At 36.2% G+C, this 18,624-nt stretch overlaps 1 pseudogene; it reads right to left on the bottom strand.

The window, feature by feature from the left end:
• Positions 1 to 6,474: 6,474 nt before the first annotated feature.
• Positions 6,475 to 9,388, bottom strand: LOC122671085 (annotated as a pseudogene).
• Between the last annotated feature and the right edge of the window lie 9,236 nt (positions 9,389 to 18,624).

Raw genomic sequence — 18,624 nt, forward strand, 5'->3', positions numbered from 1 at the left:
TTTTTCTTCTTCTTTGTGCAATCCAAACTATTTTCAATATCAACTCATTATCGATTATATATATATATATATACTAGTAAATATGCATGTGCAAATGCACGTGTAAGCATTTGTTAAGTGGAGGATAGCAAATGATTTTGGTAAGCATTTGTCTTTTTTTTTTGGGAAATCTACGAAACACCCCCTGAAAATGGGTCGAAACTCGGATCACCCCCTGGAATAGAGCCCAATACTCAGATTCAACCCTATCGTTAGTCAACTAATGAAGTCAGCTAGTTAAAATTTTTGAAAACCCTAAACTACCCTTAGAAGAGTATAATTTCTATTTTACCCTTAGATCTAAAAACCCAATATATACTTTTAATTTTTTTCTTAATTAAAATAAGGAATCGGAGAGGGAATATCCCCTCTCCTTCCCCAAATGGCTAAACCGAATGGAGTTAGGGTTTGTACCCCATTCCTACACCTTCCACTCAGACCACTCCACCTCTCTTTCCTCTGGCACCGGCACTGGCACTGGCACCGCCCTATCAATCTTCCTCACTCTCCCCTTGATCTCCTATTTTGCTTGATAATTTAGCCTTTATTTTATCCCCTTGACCTCCACCTCTCTCCTCCATTTCAATCTGATCTTCATCCAAGTAGCACACTAACTAGAAATCAAAATGCCCCCAAAAGCAAGTCGAGTGGAGGCCCTAGGTAGGGCTTTATGCTCCAAAAGTTTCACAGCAAACAGATCAGAGGGCTGGGTTTAATTGAAGGTTTATTATGCTGGAAAAAAAAAACAAAAAACTGAGTATACAATGAAGCCTTAAATCTGGAATTAAACTGATCAGATGCTTCCTGTTATTAGAGATTGATTGAGAGATAAAAGGACCGCCCAACACTTCTCTATTGATTATGCTGCGAATCATGGAACCGGAGGTGAATTGGGATGAAAGGGATGAAGAACAGGGGTTGGCAGTGGAGGTGGGACGATGGATTGCACTATCATCATACCAATACGGCAGTTCCCCCTCATCAATTTCTTCCCTTTCAACTCTCATGGCCAACGACGAAGATCTCCACTCTCATTTCACTCATTTTCACTCAAGTGAGAGAAGAGAAAACGTGGAGAGGCGGAACTGGCACATGAGCACATCAGAGATTTGGAACAAATTTAAAAACAAAAAGGAAAAAATTAATGGAAAAGTAATTTTAAAACTACAAGTGAGGCTTTTATTTTAGAACAGGGAAGAAGAGGTAAGGGAGAGAGAGAGAGAGAGAGAGGTGGAGAAGAGCCGTAAGAATTGGAGAGAAGAGAGAGGTATGGATCAACAAAAACCAACAAAGAAAAAGATGAACAATCTCTTATTAGACTTTCTTTCAATTGTATCTTCCCAGATGTCATTTTCCAGAGGAATAAACGAAAGGGATATCTGTACTCTGTAGATCTGTAGAGTATCGTTGACGTTGACGTTGAGGAAGTTGCAGGCCGATCGAAAATGACATGCCGAGAATTCCATTCACTTTTCCCCTTAATCTATACCCTTCCCTACTCCCATTCTCCATTTCCACTAACTGAAAACCCAAACAAAGCTCACCGAACCACCTTCATTTTTGTTATTCCCATAACCCAAAACCCATTAGATTTGGTTTTAGTGTTGTAGGTTATGTGAGAAAGAGGGTTGGGGTATTTTAGGTTGAAGATGAAGGAAAGGGTAGTATTGTAAATTTGATTCTAATGATTTAGTACAAGGGTAAAATAGTCTTTTTACACCAATAACTAACAACAGACTAACACCATTAGTGTAGAGGGGGTGATATGAGTATTTTCAAATTTCAGGGGGTGATCCGAGTTTCAACCCATTTTCAGGGGGTGTTTCGTAAATTTCCCTTTTTTTTTTGTGGTAGAATAATATAAGTACTTGACTCTTTTCAATACATATTGATGCATATCATAAAACATTATGGTATAGAAAAATGAGAAACAATATAATAGAAATAAAAACTAATAAATACACACTGAATGAGTAGTGGTAGCAAGTGGTTTTGCGGACTTGCAAGACAAAAATGACGATTGAGTAGTTTGTAGCAAGTGATTTTGCAGACTTGCGAGACAAAAATGACAATTGAGTTGATACAAGACTAAAGTATTTAAAAGATCATCAGGATTTTGTATCAATTGAAAACTACTTCCTCAAAATGGGCCAAGATATTTCAGCCAATAAAACAAATTAACTAAATTAAAATTTTTAAAAAAAAATGGAAACTATGAGTTGAAAGAGAGATTTAATATGATAAATTGACTGCACATTAAATTCGATGTGACTACAACTTTTCAAAATACATGGTGCAAACATGGTGCAAACAAGCCCAGCTCAAAGCCACAAGCTTGCACCTCCTAACAATAGGAACCTCTTTAAACTTCATACAATCAAAGAAAAACATGAATGAAAGCTTGATTAAGCATTCTAGTCACTTCACATGAAATCAATAAAAGTTAAAATCCTTGCAACATACAAAACTGAAGGTCACCTCCACAATTGGGTTCTCATTCACTATCACTTCGTAAGATGTAATACATTATGGAGTTTTTCTCTGAATGGAAGGCCTTCCCAACAACTGGAAATAGTAGCTGATGAACTGAAGAGTTGAGGAAAACCCACGATTTTAAGATGAATCTTCTAAATGAGAGCTCAATTGGAAGGTATTGAAAATACCAAGTAACTACAAGAACTTAACTTTATGACCATCATAATTCATAAAAGAGTGTTATTTTCTTCGTTCAAGCTACGGAAAAGAGAGAACAATACAAGCATGCAAATACAAAATCCTTATTTAGGAACCAGAAATCTGCCAGGCAATTACCTCAAGCATATTGGGGTCCTCAGCTACGATATCAGTGTTACGACCTTGGTTCATCATCCCGCTAGCACCCTAATTCAGTAAAAATCAGTCAATCGTCGTCAAACGACCTCTTAAGACAATTAAAACGCACAACAATTTTACCCAATATTCTGAACCAAATCATTCTAAAATATAAGAAATAAATGGCTAAAGACATACTAAGCATTTTGCATATCATCCCAACATAAACAGCAACTTACCCACACTCCAAAAAGGATACCCAAGCATTAATGAATTGGACACAACTTCAATTTTGTACAAATTTTTCAAGCATCAAGTGTTTGGTCTGGAATCTCAGACAAGCATGCTTTCCAGATTCCATTTTGGTGAAAATAAGAACAAAAAGGGTAATCAAAATTGCAAGGTAAAGTATTGCATAATATATTATAATAATGATTGAATTACATCGACCAAATACTTGACGACCACACAATGCTACACAAAACACAAGGAAGATACCATGTGAGGCAATAGTAGCACAACGTAAGTTTCAGCGGTTACAAGGGTTTTTTTTTTTTTTTTGTGGGGGGTGGTGGTTGGGGTGAGTAAGGAAGAAGCTTGGCAATCTAGGATTCACCTCAATGAGGTTCTGAATTTGACCAACCCGCTTATTTACTACTTGAGTGCTGCCATCACCTACAATTGTGGTAGAGTCCTTGGTAAGTACAAGCGCAAGACCTCCCTCTCAGCTTTGTCAAAGGATAGCGCAACTTCATCCCTAATTATAGTTGTTGCACCAAGTACAAGCACATCTCCAAGGTCAGGTTTAAAATTTATTTTTTTTTTTTTAAAAAAAGGGAAAAAAGTTGAATGTTACACTGCAGAGGTATGAAGTCAATTCCAATGAAACTACCATTGAGGTTAAATTGAAAATATAGATAACAGATTTGGTGGATTCGAACCACCATCCTCTTGAGGTATAAAGTCATTTCCCACACCACGATTACTCTACCAATTGAGCTAAAGATCCATATTTAAATCTATGAAGAAGCGAAAATCTATAAGTAGAATGAATACATTGGACAAACCTGAATGACAGAAGGAGGAAGGGGCCTGGGACTGGGTCCCATGTAGTGCAAATCGATCAACTTCTCCAAATCGGTGTCAAGATACTTGAAGATCAAGTGGAGAAGTGGCTTCTTGTTCTTGTTGACGTGCTACGCAGAGCAAACTGCCACAGAAAGAACAAAACCATGAATAACTGGGGGTTGAATTGGCAGGGAACACTATTTCTTAACAAACCTAGAGAAATTGTAAACCCAAACAAATAAAAAAATGAACAAGAACCTCTTAGGATAACCGCAATGAACCAATCCCTAACCCTAAGAAGAGAGTAAAAAAGAAGGGTTCTATTACTTTTTATTCCCCTTTACCAGGTTTTTAAGATGCTCAAAAAGAGAGTGAAAAATAAGAAAACCTGGTTTTGATTCTCTATAAACGCAACATTATCAATTGATGAATGTCGTTCAACTATTTAAGTATTTAGTACACCCATCAACCAACCAAGATGCAACTAAAAGGAGCTCTCTCTCTCTCTGGATAGTTGAATTATAGGGGGAACATTCGAAGTAAAAAAGATGACTTTGCCTCATGGATAACATATATGTTTTCTCCCACCTGATGATTCATCGAGTGTGAAGAAATCGACGACTAGGGCTGACAAAATGCTACTGCTTTCTCCTTGTATGAAAATAGAGTAAATATAAACATGAGTAACAGATCCGAAATCATGTTTCATTCCCATAAATTTCATTAAGAAAGAGAAAATTGTTTGGATAAAAATACAAGCCCTGATTTGGATGCAGAGAAGAGAGAACATAATAATTTTTATGGTGTGAACTTTTACCTGGTTGGCATTTGTTCTCTGCAACGATGGAAGCAACGATGGACCATTATGTGTGTGTGTGTGTAAGAGAGATAGAGAGAGAGAGAAGAAGAAGAAGAAGAAGAAGGGAGTCATGGACGTTAGAGAGAGATCAATGAAGGGAGAACAATGAAGGCGTTTCATCCTTTGTGGTTCTCTAAGATTTAGAAAAAAGCAGTGAATAACCTCTTCCAATTATAGACATCTATAAGATTTCAATTCAAGTTCAGTTCATTGGTAGAAAAAAATGATCTATCAAACCGTCAACTGAAAACCTACTATCAATAAGGCTGCCATAAACGAACCAAATTTGATAGCAGAGCAGGAATTTAGGTTGTTGGCTAATTGAAAGACTAATTAAAATAGAGTGAACACAACCACCCACCCACCCCCACACAAAGAGAGAGAGAGAGAGGAAGAGATCTTTAACTATTGTTTCAAAAGATGAAGTAACCTCCACTACGTAAGACAATATCTGCTGAAGGATAAGATCTAGAAAAAAAGCAATTTTGAGAGTTTTTAACTTTCTAACAAAAAACATAAGCAGCTGGAAGGCAATTTGATTGTCATCATTCAGAATTTTTCTCAATGTAAGAATGTAAAGGTTATGGACAAATAATGCCTCTTTACACCAATATATATTAAAGTTAATTCAATTTAAAAAATGCAATACGTTGAATTTTAGTTGATTAACAGAACTAATTATAAAGAATAGGAAAACAAAACCAGTAAATCTATGCAATCAAAGTCAAGCAGTAACCAATGCTACTCTATCAACAAGAAGGTCTTTATTTTTAGCAATTAGTAATATCAACTCAGAAATATTTTTCCAGATTATAAGAACAAAATGCACAAAAAGACAATTCAATGATTATATATCGACATCTAAAGAAATTAATAGAATATTAAATTCCATTCTACAGATATGAAGAAAGCATTAAATCATTAGTTATAAATTAGTTCATATTTTAAGTTTAATTCCATTCTTAAAAAAAATCTAAAGCAGATATCAAGGGGAAGGGGGAAAAATAAATAGGGGTTGAAACCCCTTAAAGCAGACACAAAATGAAGAATGTGAGGGTATACATGTTTTATAATGTGCATAGTTACATTTTTTTTTTAATATTGACTACTTGACTACTGGTATTGAACGAACTCCCTTACTGTTGATCCTCTCCATCATGATATAATTATCTTCCACACTTTCAATAGATAGATCGTTCATAAAAAAAAAGAAATAGTTTCAAGAGACTGATCAAAATGGTTCCCTAACTTGTAGACTATTCATCGAGGTTATTACATGAGAATGAATTATTAAAGATTGGAACTGGAATTGAGATCTAATATATGGCAATGATATCTAGATTTGAAAATTTCAGATCTCTAAAGTTCTATGGTAGTATACGGAATCTAAAGAACTGAACCACCTTAACCATTTAAACCAGAATTTGTTTTTAGTCGGTGAACAAATAACTTCTGTATCTCCAGGTTGTGAACTTTTCATGTTTAATAAGCTTGGAAAACACCCTTTGATATAATATTTGTTCCCCATTTAATATAATTTTCAAATGGAACAGCAAAAGAATCTAAGGATTCCTCAGCACCTGCATCTGATTCCAATTAGTCATCACTACTTTAGTCCATTATTAGACAATTTCATGGGAAGAAAACATACTTTAGCAGTAAACCAGGGGCATCAATTTATGATGGAATTATGAAATTCAGTTCAGCTTCCGTAGGTGGTCCTCTTCTAGCTTTAGTCTCTTGGTAGCTTGACTTTCAACACCAGAGGGACTATCCATGCTTTTACCATTGTTTTGAACGAATGGCTTTCCAAACCTACAAATAACACGTAACAAAATGAGCAAATAAATAAAAAATCATAAATGATGAAATTGCAAAGAGACAAACAGAAAATAAGCATAATAATTGATGAATTTAATTCCCAACACCAAATGTAGAGGATTTCAAAATAGTAAATTAAAAAAACCTCAAAAGAAGAATGGATCTATACAATCCCTCAATCAACTACCTAAACACAGAAATCCCCAAAAATTGTAATATATAAAAACTGTCCTTCGTAATTTAAACATATCATGGGTTTCAGTTATTGAGATTGGATTGGGCATATAAGCTGAGTCAAAGTACAATTTCTCCAAGGAATGACCTGACCAACTCACTTGACACCCGTTTCCACCCAAACTTGTCCAGCATCGGTTGAGATTAGATGAGTCAACTTGGGATTGGCAGAGTCCCATTGGATCTTGGAAATTCTACAGATGTTAAATGTCAAGGATATCACGGGTGAGAATTTGTGTTGGCAAAAGGGAGAGAGTTAGTTATAAGCAGCTCCCTATAGACTCCAAATACTGAAACGTCACCCACCAAATCTATGAGGTTTTCAACATAGATGTATTATGTCAAATACACAAAAGAAGGGGATAGAGTTTTATCACCAACCTGCTTAACATGAATGGCTCTGCAGATGAACTAACTGGTTCTATTAGAATAATCAATAAGCCATTTCAATTTCCATAAAAAATATCTGTGAAGTGGAGATCACCCACCTGGCATGCAATACAGAAATAATTAGGACACCTGAGTTGGGTGAAATTCTTCATTATTTTCCCCCATCTAAGACATCACCAGTGACTCATAGACAGGTTAAAGTTGAGAGCGTGAAGCCTAGTAGCCCAATAGTTTAGGATGATCCTTTTCTAATTCTAATTAATAGACATGGAAATAGATCCTTACTTGAAAAAACTTTTAGAACTATTTGAGTTGTTTCTACAAAGAATTTTTTGATATTCCAGATCGAAAGAACTTAATCCCAACAATCAAACATCAAGAACTCCATAAGTGGTCACTTTCTTGAATAAAAAGAATTATAGGAGAGTACATATATATGCATAATTTAATGAATAAAAAAGAATTATAAGGGAGTACATATATATGTATAATTTAATGAATATGCCAGCATACAACACAAAAGGCACCCTAAGTATAAAAACAGGAGAATTATAAAAAGAACACATCTACCCAAAGAAGAAAGATGGAAACATAGTCGTGAGATACCCTCATCATTGCATTCGCTTTGCACATACTGATCTCCATTTCCTTGAACAATTCCGATGCTTTATCAATAAGCCGATGTTTGCAATATACAGATATAATGGAGTTGTATTGCTCAGTGTACCTCAATTGTTTACTTGACTTCATTTCCAATCAAAGTTCTTCAGATCGGTTTAGCCGTCCGATTCTTCCAAATGCTCAATGGAGAGCACAAAACTCTTGTTTCTAACATGGGGGAGTTGTTGTACAACTCCCCCATGTGCACTCAAGCTCCTTCTCCTTCCCCAAATAGCCATATAACATAAGTAGAACATCCAAGGTTGACCAATTATCCCCTGTTTTAACCTTCTCCACTGCTTCAACATAGGCCTCAGACACGGCATATAACCTTGCCACGGCATGGGCTGTAGCCAAAATGCAGTAAGTTATTTCATTAGGCTCGACTTGTGCTCATTTCATATTATCAAACACCTTTGTCAAACCTTGAATGTTGTGCTGGTTAGCTTCAATTTTCAAGAGAATGTTATATGTGGAGACGTGAGGGACAACGCCATCAGCCTTCATTTGAGTGAGGATTCTTGGGATGGCTTTCCTGCGGCCAGGGGAGGAGTGGAGGATTATGAGGCGATTGAAGACATAGGGAGAGATAGGGTGTCCCAGTTCCCTCATCTTCTTCATGTATGCCAATGACAGCCTGATGGCGGCCTTTTCCAAGCAGGCCATGACAAGATTGTTGTAGAGCAACTCATTCTGAAACTCGGGAGGGACACGGGAGAAAAGACGCTCACCTTGCGATATCCCATGAAGCTTAATTGTGAACTCCAACAGATAAGAGTAATCGAGCTCCTTCAACTTGTAGGGTCTTTCCCTAATCACCCATTCCATTACCTGTCACAAAGTAGCAGAAATTCAACCTCAACTCTTTTTTATATGTGCCTCTTTCTTATTCACACACATTGACTTTAGTAAATCCAATGGGAAATAATGAGCATCCACCCAAAAGACAATGTTTTTTGCAGAAAGCACTTAACTTTTTGATATAGTACTCTACTAACATTAACATTGAAGAGATTCAGTTGGTGGCGTCGTTGTTCTTGTGAGCATTTAAGCAAATGCATAGTGTGCTTTTAAGGAATTCGACATAAACATGCTCCGTGAGAGGTACTAAGCAGAGGAAATTTTATAAAAAGAAGAGGGGAATCACCTCAAGGGTGCGTTTATTCATATTGAGTTTCCTCAGTCGATTAACGGCGTGGTGCCTCTGTGAACGGGAAATCCATCGCCATCCAGCTCTGAAAGGCAGAGAGGACGGGTTGTCTTCTGGCGAGCTTCTCAACCTTCCAGGATAAGCAGTTTCCAAGCTCCTCCTCTCGAAGGTCTTGGATTTGGTTTCCCACCTCAGATGAAACATCTGAATTTTGGGTGCTGGAGATGAAAGAAGAAGAGATAATTTGGTGGAGCCACGGAGTGATTCTACTACATATAATGGTTCTATAGATGCCGTGAAAGGCCCTCCTTTCGCACCACAGAGCCACTGCATTCATTCTACCAATGTATCTACTAAAGAATCTCTCTTCCATATTGCGACCAGGCTTAAGAGTTGAGCGAGCTCTCATACCGTCCGTTTGAATCTCTTAGCGGGGCTGTGTCTCTGTACCACCTGCTGATGAACTTTATGTTTGAGGTCGGGGCGTGTGGGCGCCGATTTTTCTCCTCTCAGGTTCCCTCATCTGTTAGTGTACCCCCCTAGAATTGTGAAGGATTCTTCCTTAAAAAGAAAAAAATCTGAAGGATTCTTATAGAATATATGAGATAAAGAATGAAACGTGAAAGATTTTTTTTTTTTTTGTAAAAAACGTGAAAGATTGAACGTAATAAGGAGATTAATTTCTTAATAGCTAAGCTTTCCAAAAAAATAGAAAAAAAGGAAAGGAAAAGGAAAGTGGGAGAGAGAAGAGAAAAAAGAGAGAGAAATAAGGAAACGTGAGAGATTGAGAGGAGAGACGATCCATGTTGGTCGGGATCGGTAAAAAAATTAGATTTTTTTTTTTTACATTTTTTCATTGTCCGTATCGATCCACTGATACGGGATCGGCCGGGAATCGGTATCGATCTCCATCTTCATCGATACCGATCGGGGACCGTATTTATCGGACTGCATTGGTTAGGTTACCCTATTTTCTTTCAAAAAATTAGTTTTATGAGAGAGAATTGGAGAGATTTTCTGTTCATAATTGTTAACCGATTTACTTTTGCTAAATCTAATTTTGTGAAGAGATTTGCTTTAAATAATAATGAATATTATTAATATTAATTAATACTAAGGGTACCTAAGATTATGAAATTATAAGAAAAAATGACAAAGATTAAGAATTGAAGAATAGAATTTTAGATAAGAATGAATGGTAGAATAGATAACTGAAAGATTTGTCACAACGTGCTTTTATAATGAAGGGTAGAATAGTAAACACGCACGTGTGGAGAATGTATGTGACTGTGTGTGGGATAAAGAGAGAAAGAACAAAAGAGATGTAAAAAACAGGAATCGGGTAGGTGAGAGATGTAAGGAAGGAAGAGAAGGATGGTCAATGGTCGCCAATGAGGATTATCCAAGGTTAAATGATTTGATTCAAGTTGTTACCGATTCTCAATGCCAATCATTAACTATAGATTAATATCTCAACATCTATTCCAATATCTCAACTTGTATCTACTCTCGTAATGAGGAAATAGCAATTGAAGCACCTATTAATGCATCATGACAGCTTATTTAGTAAGGCCTACTAAAGTCTATATGCTGAATCAATAATCAACCAAAATATGCACATTTTTATGCATTTTTCTTTCTAAGCTTCAATTAAAACAAATTTATCATTCCCATGTTCAGATCATGAAAATAAGAACCAGTCAAAAGCCATTTTTCCTTACTAAAAAAAAAGAAAGGCCATTTATCTTGTTGAAGATCAACTGGCAAGATCATTCTTTAAATACACCCATGTAACCTTTTGAGCATGAATTTTATGACTACTTTAAATGTTTAAATAAAAGTTCCCTGCAAGTTAATACAAGAAGCCAGAAGCTAGTACATGAAAATTTCAATTTGATTAAGAAGTACAGTACTGGGTATATTCCTTCTGAATTAAAGACTGACAAGTGTCTGTACGTATTCAATAGCGATGAGTTTTTTTGTGGATGTCTGGAACACATCGACGAACATATATAAAAATCAATTCAAACTTGATAAAATAAACAGTAATTCAATCTATATCTCATGTAAAAGAAAACCTTTAGAGAAGGTTGAAGTAAAAGAAACAAAAAATAATCACATATCGAATAGAGAACTGGACATTACCGATTCTGAAAATTGGTCCCACAACCTCAAATTTATTGAGGGGAAAAATTATTGATGCGAAGAATCTTAATCCAACTGCTAGAAAATTGGATATTAAATAATTCTAAGGGAATAATAAACATCTAATAGAAAACATGTAAAAAGGGAAAAAACCAAAGAAGAGAAATTCAAACCTTGTCTGAGAGGAATTTCGACCTGTCCTGTAAAGAAATGAGTTCCCTTTGAGAATAGAGAACTAAATGGAACCATAAAATTGGAAAGCCAAAAACTATTAGAGGATGAAGAAGCTTTTGTATCAGTGACAGAAGAAAGGAAGATTAACAAACTGCATGAGGATGTGAACAAGGAGGTCGATGGAGGACTTGTGGCCTTGAACCATAAAATGAAAAAACAACAAACTAACCAATTACGGAAGAAATTTCAACACCACAAAGGAACCCCATAATCAGGCTATGAACATATAACATACAAAAATATGCCAATTTAGAACAAAAAAATTTGCCAGTTTATAACACAATAAAATATGTCAGTCTTGGAGTTTAGAAGGCGCAGAACTAAAAAAAGAGGAAAAGTGTCCAAGTAATTTTTTCCTACAAAGAAACCAAAATATTGAATGCATTCATTGTTAGCTGTGAAAAATAACAAAATGTCCAATTTCAAAGCAGAAAAATTTTTCAACCTAGAAAATACAATGCTGTAGAGCTGCCCATTTTAGATATCAATATCAATGTAAAGGGAGTATGTTTGGATAGGGCTACAGTTCTTTCATACCTTGATAAGACCACCTGCAAATCCTTCAAAAAGTTTGTCTTGCCAGAATCACATACATGTTATCACAGAAACACAAGTAAAAGACCCAGTTGAATTGGGGCATGGCGAAGAAAGGAGAAGGGTTTTCTCTGGCTAGCTAGATATCGAAGAGGCCTGAGTTGTAGAAGAAGAAAGGATAAGCGAGTAGAGAGGCCTGAGTTGTAGAAGGGAAAAAAAAAACAGAAGAAGAAGGAGCTTCGAGAGGAAGAGAGTGGATCAATCTTCTCCTCGGTAGAAGGGCCAAGGTGTTGTTGGTGAAGCCTGATTTCGGTCCAGAAAGTGTGGTTGAGATCTTTGGAGGGCCATTTCAGCCTCGAAATGACCTCGGATTGCCGAAAAATGGCATATATCACTGCCAAAGGCTGTATTTTGTGTTGGGCTCGTCGAGACCTTCGAAATGAGTACTTTTTCAATTAAAGTTTGATGTTCGTACAACCAGCCACTTGTGAGTTCTAGTTATTTTTTCCTTGAGTTTCCAATTCTGGATTTTTAGTTTCTATTAAGTCCTAGCTTATTTCCCCCAATCTAACCATCATCTTGCTTTAATATTTTATCCACACCGTCACCTCATTAGTGACTCCATTCTATATTACTTTCAGCCTCATCAGTTCTATTGATTGAGAGTTATATCCATGTTCAGTTTCTGCCATTTACCTTCAATTTTTTGTTCATTGCGATTCTGAATTCTGTAGGTTTGCCAGTCATTGTTTTCTTCCAGCCTAGCACACCTCATCACACACATATGCGCACACGCACACACACAAATGCTTGAACATTCAGACATGAGCACACATAACCACACGTGCACACACATACACAACACAAGCACACGCTGCCCAACTGCCTGCCTGCCCAGTCGCAAACACACAAAAAACAGATTTCTCATTTGTCAGGAAGCCACTAATAGTATCCACTACTAATGAAGAGGGAAGCAGGTCTCACTGATTATTGATGACAAAGAAGACAGCTTCAGTAATTAAATAATCAAGGTGAATGATAGAATCAGCAGAAAATAAGTGTGTTAGGAGATTTATTATTTCCAGCAGACCAGGGCATAATTTTCCTTGGAACCATATGGTTGCAAATTAAAAGGGCTAAAATGATCAATAATAACAAAACAATAGGACCTAGGGTATATGATCAAAAATTTTTGTTGAAGCACCTCTACTACATTATTGGTCACATTTAAATTCTGCAGATGTCGTTGACCACCCATTGGCGGACAATGTAAGACAATTAAAAATGTTACAATCCTAACCAAAGGTTCAGAAAATTTCTATAGACTGGATGATTAGGATATTCAACCAGCCATGCTTTAAGCAGGGTTCTACATGATTATTAGTGTAACATTTAGAAAGTCAGAGTTGATAAGCATGCGTTAGACATCTACATAACCACATAAGTACTCTACAATACCCAATTTTACCCGCGAGCAGTGGCCAATTTCACTCAAGGAGTCCAATGGAAAGAAACAGGATTTTGACATACCCCTCCAGTTTCGCTTTGGGATGTTTCTTCCTCAGAGTTGCTGCCTTCTGAATCATTTGGATCAATACCATCATCCATTGTACTTGAAAATACAGGCCTAGAATGGAAAGCCCTTCCATGGTAACCACTCACAAGAAATTGACCCTGTGCAGAAGTTGATACTCCAGGAGGCAAATACAGGCTGAATATCCAAAAGTTTGAACCTTATCAACTCTGTTCCTGAATGAATTCTCTTGAATGCCTAACCAATTACGAGGGTGGCTCTGTAGAACGCTTGTCATATTCTACAAATCATGGTATCATTGTTAACTTATTACCTCATATTAATTGTTTCAGCAAATGAAATTTTATGGCTTATTATATGATGAAAATTATTAATGAAGACATAAAGTCAAAGCTTGGCTGCTTATGATTTACCTAATTTCAACTGTCTTTTACAACTGAGAATTCGACTGAAAGTCTTTCAAGGGAAAAGAGACAGAAAGGAAATTATCTTTTTAAAAAAAAATTGGGGGTAACAACAGTAGGTCTGCTAACCAGAGGAAGATGATATGTTTCAATTTTCTGGCAGAACATGTTTCAGGTTACATGGGTCTAGTCAGAGTGATTGAAGTAAGTGAAAAGCATCCCTGTAAACACACCCCAAGCCCTTGGTTCTAGACTTGGATGATGATACAACTCAAGTCAGCCTTATAACAACTGAATGGGGTTGGCTACATGGATCCTATTTTGCCAATCAATCCTATTCAAAGCCATACTTTTTACCAGTCCTAAACTATGCATTTTTTTTTTCAGCACTTCTCATAGAGTGATGACTTGGATAATTATAACAGGGATAATTTGAAAACATGAAATACAGAATTCCATTATAGAAATAGCTTTAGACAAGGGCAACCTACGCTTCAATTATCAAATATCCTAGCCATATAGAGTTTCTAGTGTGTTGTTGTCATTGGAGTTTCTAGTGTGTCTGAACTATACCTACCATTCCAAATTACTGGTGTTTTTTCTTATCCTTTTTTTTTTTTAAGAATTTGTATGGATGTCATATGTTTTCTCTATGTATCTATTTATCAAACAGCTGTTTCATGAGGCATATACTCCACAATTTGAGGCTTAAAACCTTGTGTCTTGTAAAAATGGAAGGCCACATGTCATGCTTAATTGGTCATTACCATTATAAAAGCTGCCATACTGACCCTTTCCAATTTATAGTTCAATTAAAGAATGCCTAGGATAATCCTGCCTAAAGATCCTTGAGCAGCATGTATAGATTATCTTACCGGCGGAAGCAGAGGATACACAGGTGGAAGATGAAAATCAAAGATAAACAAACACTGAAAATCAAAATCAACAACTGAAACATGCAAAAAGAGTATATGAAAAATGATGGTAAAATCAGAATCCAGATGAAGTAGTACGTTGATGTTACCTATTCAAGAAAAGAGGAAAATTGGCAAATATCAGGGCACAAAGCGCTAATTTCTCACAGCAAGATCTGCAAGTGGCATTCACAAAACAATGGTCAGATTAGCTATAAAAGGAAAACCATAAATGCATAGAAAATGAAGTGGAAAAAATTGCTTTAAGGTTAATGATCTGGAGGGAGATCTTGTTACTGTAGGAAAAAACTTGAACTACCATAGATGAAAACATGATCAAATTACCGTAAATTTGGAGGGGGGGAGAAAAAAAGAAGAGTCAAGCATCGATAGATACTCATTATAGATAGAATATTCCTCAAGCATCGAGAGATACTCATCGTCGTCAAGGCAACATTTGGGGTGACAAAATGAGGTGTCTACACCCCCTCCCCCCAAAAAATACTCATACATAGAAAACACCCTAGACAAGTTGAATAATATCACTTCATGATCTAGACCAATTTAATAGGTCTCATGATGGGCCCACTTTGGCCTGAGATTCACAGTATTTTACTGGGTGTACCATGAGTAGAAGGTGCTAAAGCCAAGAAAAGTTTTCAGACTCTCTTTTTCCGGGTAGGTGGGATACAAGACTAACAATAGAGATCAAAGATAATCAATGACTCTAATAAAGAGCATATTATGGAGCAACCTAGAGTACTCCCTCTAAGTTAATAATGGTGAAAGAAAATTTATTAGATATTAGAGGCATTAGGCTTTGGCTTCCATCCAACCAATACAATAATTTTGGGATTCATTCTTAAATATTTATCTTATCCAAAAACGAACAAAAAAAGGGAAAGTTGTAGTACAAAGTCCGTAGTGCCAGGTCTGGCACAAGGTGAAGGCTATAACTACAACATAACAGCTAACCTAACAATCAAATCTGGTTCACAGGTAGCCCCCCAGTACAATATCCATTTTGCAGCCTAATCCGACTCTTACAAGCAGCTAAAAACATACTAAAACAATGGTTACAAGTCGGACCAAACAATATGAACAGTTAAAGGGTATAGGGAAAAGTCTATTAAAGCAGGGCCATATGTTTCTTTTCTTTTCTTGGCTTCCAAACAAAGCCTAATAGAAAAAAGGTATTGCACATTTAAACCTGGAAAAGCTAAATTCATGAGAGGACTACAGGCCCCAATGGATACCAGTGAAGGAATGTGTTCATAAACTAAACCATGTCAACAAGAGCCAAACCATGTTAGAGACATCCTTAGTCAAGGTAAAACAACAATAGAAGTAAAAGATATGGTACCTAAACATTAATAAATACTGTGGAATCCATAACATGAAGCTGAGATGAATAATAGCATACAAGCATACTCTTACAATGCTACTAAGTATTCTTAATGATCAGCCTAAGATGTGAATAGGCATTTTTTAAAATAAAAAATGATGATACCAATCACAATTAATCACCATCTTGCTCACTTCCAATTGATGACTGGCTATATCAATGCTGTCTAGAAATGTGTTAGATAAGGAGTTTTCAAAATAATTAAGTAAACAACATACTTCTTTGTTTGATTTTTTCTCAAGTAATAACTAATAAGGACGTCAAGCCCTGTTCTACATTTAATTATATCTACCTAAATAACAATAATTAGTTGAAATAGATACAACAATATAAGTTCTAATTCATTGAAGTATGGGTTGAGATTAACTTTTTGGGTGAAAATGATGAAATGTTCAGGTCACAAATAAATTGGGGATAGAATACAACTGAAAAAAATGGGGGTCTATTAAGATTCAAGGATTGGCTGATTCTGATCCAGATAGAGGAAGATTGGACCAACCCAATGTATAATATACTGTTGATAGGCCATCCACTGGAAAGATGGGATTGCAGTAAGGATTGACTGACCTAACCTTGCTTGAATCAGTTGGGACCTATCCGTTATCAAATCCTGAATCAGTAATCCGTCAGCTCTATATCTCTGTCCTTTTTATGCATCTCTTGTGGAATGAGTAATAAATTAAGATTCTGACTTATGATATCTAATGATAGGATTTTGAAATTTTGTGGTTTAATATTACTGAGAAATTAATGAAATATAGTCAACATGGTATTTAGATTAAACTAATAAGCCTGTTCTGCACAATAACTGGTGGCAGAAAAACAAAACCTAAGTATTTGTTAATGCAGAGCTGACCTCGAAGCAGTGTATGCCAATGGGAGATCAGCTTGAAACAGGATCACAGGTATATTGGTAGAACCAGATTGAAAGATAACAAGATAATGAGCTGAAACTAATATACAACTGTTGGAAAGAAAAGAAATAAAAGAAGCTGTAGAGAAGGGGGCAACACTTGATCTGTAGGGCTGGAATCTCCATCAGTACCCCAACCTTCGAATTACCCCATGGGTTTCCCGAAATCACCATCATGAACCTACTGAATCGCCATGGCAGGGAGACCAAAAGCCGAAGCCAAAATTTTTGTTAATAAAGTCGTTGTACTGCAGCGTGGTTGCTGGCAATGAGGGAATGACCTATCTAAAAAGAAAGAAAAAAAAATGGAGAGGTTAGGGTGGAGACTTACCAGAGTCGAGAGCGATAGACAGCCCAGGATAAGAGGACACAACAGCGATCGACGTCGGCGACGAACTACAACAGTTAGGTCAGCAAAACAGCGGTAATCGGTGAGGGAGAGTGAGGTTCGTTTTTGCAGTGAATAAACAAGCTTTGAGATCTGAGAGGGACTGAAATTGGGAGATTGGGATTGGGAGAGAGGAGATTGTGGAGAGGGAGAGACTAGATAGATTGCTTTTTGTTTTTTTTCGGTAAGAAAAGGATTTGATAGATTTTCTTTCATAAAAAACGGAAAAGAACTTTGAGACGTGAGAGGGACTGAAATTGGGAGATTAAGAGATGGAGAGAGAGGAGATCGCGGAGAGGGAGAGGGAAGGAGAAGGTCACGATTAAATAGATTTTTTACTTATTTATTTATGATTTATGATAAGAAAAGGATTCGATAGATTTAGGCACCGTTTGACAACGTTAGTACTAGCGTTTCTGTTTTGTTTTTTACTAAAAACGTATTTTGGTGTTATTATTATCAGAATAACGTTACTGGCTCCCTGAAAGGTGTTTGATAAACTTGTTCTAAAAACGTATCCAGAATACTATTAATACTGAAAGGTGTTTGATAAAACCTATTTCTGTAACAGTTTTGTATTGATTAATATAAATTACAAAATTGCCATTTTTACTAAAATACATATAAAGTCATGGATGATAGGACATTCAAAATTATTTTTAATAAAAATATTTAAAAAAAGGTCTTGATGGATTCGAACCACCATCCCCTTGGAACATGGTTGAGACATCCTCATGTTCCAAGTGCTCTACCAATTTGAGCTGAAGACTCAACAAGTAAAGTTTGAAATTTACAAGTAACCATGAGACCATGCCACAAACCATGCTTCAATGATAATACTAAACACAATCAACCATTTCATTCTACATGTCAAACAAAGTCAAAATAAACAAATAAAAGAAAAGAAAAGAAAAAAATATCACAAAGCAAACATTAATAGATCACAAGTGGTAATCCAATGGAAGCAACAGAATTTCATCAACACTTATCCAAATTAATTAGCTGTGTTGTAGCAAATTCATATCATGACTCAACATTATGTATGTAATCCAGTGATCCACCATGATAACTCAACATATGGATAACAGACAGAAATATTGACAGTGGAAAAAGAACAGAGG

Source organism: Telopea speciosissima, chromosome 8, assembly GCF_018873765.1.
Source record: "Telopea speciosissima isolate NSW1024214 ecotype Mountain lineage chromosome 8, Tspe_v1, whole genome shotgun sequence".
Lineage (NCBI taxonomy): Eukaryota > Viridiplantae > Streptophyta > Magnoliopsida > Proteales > Proteaceae > Telopea > Telopea speciosissima.